The 6,559-nt window shown below is 46.6% G+C and overlaps 1 long non-coding RNA gene across 1 annotated transcript; it reads right to left on the minus strand.

Annotated features, from left to right (window-relative positions):
- Nucleotides 1–865: 865 nt before the first annotated feature.
- LOC141042018 (uncharacterized) lies at nucleotides 866–2,593 on the minus strand. Its single transcript, XR_012203824.1, has 4 exons — nucleotides 2,572–2,593; nucleotides 2,330–2,482; nucleotides 2,005–2,237; nucleotides 866–1,194 (listed from the first exon to the last, which is right to left on the minus strand). It is a non-coding gene; the product is annotated as an uncharacterized lncRNA (long non-coding RNA).
- Nucleotides 2,594–6,559: the final 3,966 nt, after the last annotated feature.

The raw sequence follows: 6,559 nt of genomic DNA on the forward strand, positions 1-6,559 counted from the left end.
AAACAGAACTTCTGATGTGGAATGCTACTTGGCATAATTTCAATGCAATTCTTCTTAATTGTGGTATGAATATTCAGATCCGAAAGATTCAAGATAAAAGTTCAATATTGACATAAAAATAATAATACTTCAAGCATACTAACTAAGCAATTATGTCCTCTCAAAATAACATGGCCAAAGAAAGTTCATCCCTACAAAATCATATAGTTTACTCATGCTCCATCTTCGTCACACAAGAATGCTCTCATCATGCACAACCCCAATGACAAGCCAAGCAATTGTTTCATACTTTAGTAATCTCAAACTTTTTCAACCTTCACGCAATACATGAGCGCGAGCCATATAGCACTACAGGAATCAGCTATTTTGCCGTCTGCCACGGCGGACGGCAAAGGCACGAATGGCGGACGGCAAAGACCTTTGCCGTCAGCCGCGGACGGCAAAAGGCTCCGGCAAAGTAGGCTATGGTAAACAGCTACTTTGCCGTCTGCTTTCTGGCGGCTGACGGCAAAGGCCCTTTGCCGTCTGCCGCGGACGGCAAAGAGGGCGGACGGCAATAATTGTGCTCTCAGTCCGTTAAGTGCCTAACGGCAGCCCTTTGCCGTCCGCCGCGGACGGCAAACTTTCTAGTGCCTTTGCCGTCTGCCATATGATGTCATCTACACGTCACTACATGGCAGGCCTTTGCCGTCCGCCGCTGACGGCAAACTCTTTGCAGTCTGCCACTGTAGGCAAACTGACCAAATGGGTCAGCTCCCAGGAAGCACAGCTGGATGCCACGTGGCTTCTTTGCCGTCCGCGGCAGACGGCAAAGGGCCCGTTGCCGTCGGTGGCAGACGGCAAAGAGCCTGCATATTGGGTCTTTTTCTGTTTTTTATTAAATCCAACAATTTTCACAGAAAATATATATGGCATATATAGATATATTTCACAAGGCAGAGTTCCATCACATAAGATATATATGACAACAATTTTCACAGCAAACATATAAGATATCCAACATGCATAGTTCCATCATACATAGTTCCATCACATAACTTCATCACATATGTTCCATCCAACTACCAAGTTCCATCATACATAGCATAGTTCATCCAACTACCAAGATACATGCATAGTTCAACGATACAAAAGAAACAGAGAAAGGGATAAGGAGCACTCCATCTATGCAAGCTTTCGTCAAGTGAATGAAATCTGCAAAATGAAAAATAAGAAAGTTAGAAATAGGTGACTAGAATAAGAAGACTAGAACAAGAAGAGTAGAACAAGAAGAAGACTAGAACAAGAAGAGTAGAACAAGAAGAAGACTAGAACAAGAAGAGTATGTCATTTATGAGCTAACTTACGTGAAATGGATCATATATGAGCTAACTAAGTTGAAATGGGTCGTTTATGAGCTAGCTAAGGTGAAATGGATCATTTATGAGCTAACTTAGTTGAAATGGGTCGTTTATGAGCTAACTAAGGTCAAATGGATCGTTTTTTAGGTAACTAAGGTGAAATGGATCGTTTTTTAGCTAACTAAGGTGAAATGGATCTTTTTTAGCTAACTTAGGTGAAATGGATCATTTATGAGCTAATTTAGTTGAAATGGATCTTTTTGAGCTAACTTAGGTGAAATGGATCATTTAAGAGCTAATTTAGGTGAAATGGATCGTTTTTTAGCTAACTTGGTGAAATGGATCGTTTATGAGCTAAATTAGTTGAAATGGATCGTTTATGAGATAACCTAGGTAAGATGGGTCATTTTGGAGTTAACCTAGTTGAAATGGGTCATTTTAAAGCTAATGTAGGTAAAATGGATCATTTAGGAGCTAATCTAGGTAAAATGGGTCATTTTTGAGCTAACTTGGATGAACTGGATCATTTATAAGCTAACCTAGGTAAAATGGGTCATTTTAGAGCTAACTTAAGTAAAATGGATCGTCTATGAGCTAACTAAGCTAATTAAAGCTAAGTCTAGGTTTTTATGCATGTGTTAAGCAAAACACTAGATAAACTTACCAAGATCCAGGAGGTGTAGGAGCGGGGTGGCTCGTGTCGGTAGCTGGAGAAGGATCGTGCGATGCTTGTCTGGAGTTACGCTGCACCAAAGATCATTTCCAATGTCTTGTTAGCATGATGACACTCAAATGTTAAGACTAGCAAGTAATGTCCATTCAAATAAAACTCACCGTGGTCCCAGGAGCAATCACTGGCATCGGCGGAGCGGTCTGACCTGTCTTCTCGCACACAGACTGCACATTTGGTTTCGACGACTCAGTCATACTAGTTAGTAATGAGACAAACACTACATGAATGTTTTGGCTAATCTGCAGAAGAAACTTACCACAAGGAGCTCGTACATGGCCCTTGCCTGCATGTCATTCCGTGCCCTCTCCTCCTCCATCATCTTTGTCGTCCTCTCCTCCAACTCCCGCTGCCTCTCCGCCGCCTCCGCCAGAAGTTTCTCCGTTCGATCTCTCTCACTCTGTATAGCAGCCTGCAACACCACTCACATGACCATTTGTAATCATTGATGGAAGCGCACACAATGTAATGGAGAAAGATAACTGAGTACGTATCACTAACCTTGATGGCGAGTTGCACTGGCTGTTCACGAGGCCTTATCTCAGGAGCGGAGCTCGACTGGCGCGCCTTGATCTCCGGGAGAGTGCTAGGACAACGGATAAGTCCATCTCCAATGGCTATGAGCCATGGGACCTCCCGCCACCAGATATCATCACCAGCTCTGGATCAATGGGACCCTGGCTCGGGTTAAAGTCCTCCCCTTTCCTCGCCTTCCCCTCATCTCTATATCTCACGAGCTTGTTGTGGGAGGAGATGTTGGTGAAGTTGTTTGCATCATCGAGGTCAGACTGAGAGAAAGCCTTGACTTTCTTGAAAGAGGCAGTGTGGGCCATGGCATACAGGTCGTACACCTCTGGCACCTTATCCACCATATTGTGGCGTGCCTGAAAGAGAGAAACAATGTAAATTAGTAATTAAAGGGCTCAAGCTAGCATGATGAATGAATTGCATGAATCATGAAGCAAACCACATACCCAGTTGCGCCCGAACTGATATAAGTTGGAGCTGCCTTGATGGTGTGGCACACCTTCCATTTGGGCACGTTTGTCCTTGGCCTCGTTGTGGAGGGCTAGCCATTCTTTTGAGCACCACTCATCGACCAACACCTCCCAACAATCCATCCGATCCGCACACCATCTCGGAGGCGCCTAAGTTAGCAAATAGAAACTTGAGCGCTACGGCTAAGAATTACTAAATGAAGGAACTTAAGTAGAAGGCCTTAAGAATTACCTTCATGTACTGCTCCTTACTCAGGAACTTATCGCGGCACGCCGGCTTGGTCTTCTTGATACCACGCAAGGCGTAGTAGTCTCGAACAGCCTGCACCCGAGCCTCGTGCCGTAAGTTCTGGAGTAGGCGCTTGCAGACGTTCTTGATAACATGTGCCGCGTCCTCCTCGTATCCCTCCTCACACCTGTAGAATGTCTGCAATCAAATGAGACAATATTGATTAGTACAATTAATAACTAGCTAGTTGAAGATTTTTAAATGTGTAAAGGAGAAATTACCCAGAACGTCCTGATCACCATGTCTGCCCTCGTGTCGCACACGACACCGTCGACAATGACATCCGGCCGGGCCGGGGCATCCACGTAGTGCTCCCAGCTCAATCCAAGCTCTGGAAGCCGACCCTCACCAGGCAACGTGACAAACCCCGGGAAGTTTTGCCGGCAAAGAACTCCAAGGACGGAGTTGCGCCGGCGGACACTATGATGGTGGTCCCAACCCCTGCAGCATGACAAGGCCAACGCATTAGTTATTTGAAGAAATGTGAATGCACAAGGTACAAAAGTATTAAATGCACTTACGTACCTCTCCCCATCAGGGAAAATCAACCACCTCTCCTCGCGGGTCGCCGGCACGGATGGGAGCCGTGTAGCACCACGCTGGTAGACGGTGCCCCCCACCTCCTCAAGATCAGTCGGCTCCCCGCCATCATCAGCATGGCCACTCGGCTCCTCGGGCTGATCCGGCCAGGTACCCCATCCGGACGTGTGCTCCTCCGGGGTCTCGTGGGCCGAAGGCCAGTCGACCCGAGGCTCGTGGGCCCAAGACCCGTGGACCGGAGGCTCATGGACCGGAGGCTCGTGGACCGGAGTCCGTGTAGCCTCCTCCTCGGACGAGTCCACCCTAGCAGTCACGTGCTCGGGTGAAACAGCTGGGGGTGGCGGCGAGGAAGGCGCCGTAGCAGTCACCCTACCTCCTCTCCCGCGACCACGTGCCCCACCTCCTCTCTTCCTACCTCGTCCCCTGCTGAGCACCGCGGTCGACGAAGAAGGGCCCGGCGGTGTGGCCATACTGTCCAGCAACGCTCGGCGGAGAGGTGCGTCTGGAATGGAAGACCTCAGACCACGCGCCGACGAAGAAGGGGCCTTGGCGCGCTCCCGACCAGCGCCCACCATCTTTCAACACCTGCCATGACAAACAGTAAACGAAATTAGTACAACATAAAAAAAAGACCGACATGAATAATAATATGTGTATCACTTAAGTGTATCATCATCAAGTACAACATTAAAAAAATTAATACCTGACACTACTAATAATCTCGATCAGTATCATCAATAAATGCATAATCATCATCATCACTATAATCAATGACGGGGTCATAGGGTTCAGTGGCATCAACATGTGCAAGGCCACCTTGACGTAATCGGTCAAGCAATGACAGGTCATCCGCAGCAGTAACCTCTTCTTGTTCCGGCTCTTCTTGTTCCTCCTCTGGGGTGATGTCGGATTCACTGTCGCTGTCTACTTCAATGTTTTGGGGTGAAGTATAGCGGTTCTTGAAACGCTTTTTGGAAAGACGTGTCTCTTGGAAGAATTCTCCTTCATATGTGTCTGGGTTAATGTGAGGTTCATAATCCTCTTCCTTTGGGGGAGATAGTCTAGCACGTGGCGGCACTTCATAAACGACATCCCAACCTTTTAGATTTGGATTAGTTTGGCAGGCCCACGGTAGATAGAATACTTGGGTCGCCTGTCGAGCCGTAATATAGACATCAGGAACATCTAAATGGGTGCTTTGGTTGATTTCAACTAGCCCTATATGTTCATGAGTCCTTCTAGTCTCCTTCGGCTGAAACCAATAACATTTGAAGACTACGACATTCGGTGGGTTTTCACCATAGAATAGAAGTTCATAAATTGCTTCAACTCTCCCATAATACTCGGTACCTCCTTCGCCGATAGCAGATACACAACAATTTGTAGACTTTCGGTCGACCATAGATAGCTCTTTGCCATAGGTACGAAAGCGATACCCGTTGATGTCGTATTTGTCAAATGAACGGACCTTATAGTCAAAACCATTAGCGACTTGTCTCAATTCGGCGTCCATAGACTCTGAATTAGCCTACAAGTTTAATATGAGAGGATTGTTGCATTACGCACAAATTAGCGAATGAAACCGGGATAGCCGCCTACAAATTAGCCTACAAGTCTAATAGAAATTACCGTTTGTTTGAACCAAGAGATGAAACCGGGATAGCCACCTCCTTGCTTTGCGAGAAGCTCATACTCTTCGACAGAATCCTTTTGGATCACCACTCCATACGAGAATAAGGCGACGTATCGACTGTATGAAATATCGGAATAAGAGCAGTTCAAAGGAAATAGAAGTTGCGAAACTATGTACCGAGAACTTACTCGATGTACGGCCGCACTTCTATCAGGTTGTTGAAGATATACAACGAAATGGTCCGCCATTGTTCGTTATCCAAAGATACTGGATTTGAAACACTGGCTGGTGCGAGATTCCCTTTGAATAGGCTGAGGTTTGATCCACCCTTTTTAGGGTCGTCAGCATTGTACCGAGGCTTCGGATTATGCAAATGACGATTTTTGGCTTCGTAGTGTGCTGTCACGAAGTTTGCCGCCTCCTCAGTGATGAATGCCTCAGCCATCGATGCTTCAATTCTACGTTTATTTTTACATTTTTGTCGAAGCGTCTTCTGCATCCTCTCAGTTGGGTAGCACCAACGATTTTGCACGGGCCCCCCCAATCTTGCCTCGGTCGGGAGATGCAAAATCAAATGTTGCATTGGATTAAAGAAGCCCGGTGGAAAGATCTTCTCTAACTTGCAGATCAACTCCGGCGCCAACTCTTCCATTTCTTCTAGCACGCCAGGCGATAGTTCTTTCGCACAAAGAACACGGAAGAAATAGCTGAGTTCTGCCAGTACTAGCCATTCATCCTCAGGGATGAAGCCACGCAACATCACCGGCATTACCCGCTCAATCCATATGTGCCAATCATGACTCTTGAGACCAAATATCTTCAATTTATCAAGGCTGGCTCCCCTCTGTAGATTCGCTGCATACCCATCGGGGAACATCAACTGCATTTTCACCCACAAGATAATTTCCCTCATAGCTGGCCTTCCAAGATTGAACCATGCCTTTGGCTTCGTCCAGTTCTGCTTTCCTTTCGGTTCTTTCATGTTTTGTAACGGCCTATCACATAGCGCCTCCAGATCGACTCTAGCCT

This window comes from Aegilops tauschii, chromosome 2 (assembly GCF_002575655.3).
Source record: "Aegilops tauschii subsp. strangulata cultivar AL8/78 chromosome 2, Aet v6.0, whole genome shotgun sequence".
In the NCBI taxonomy this organism is placed as follows: Eukaryota; Viridiplantae; Streptophyta; class Magnoliopsida; order Poales; family Poaceae; genus Aegilops; species Aegilops tauschii.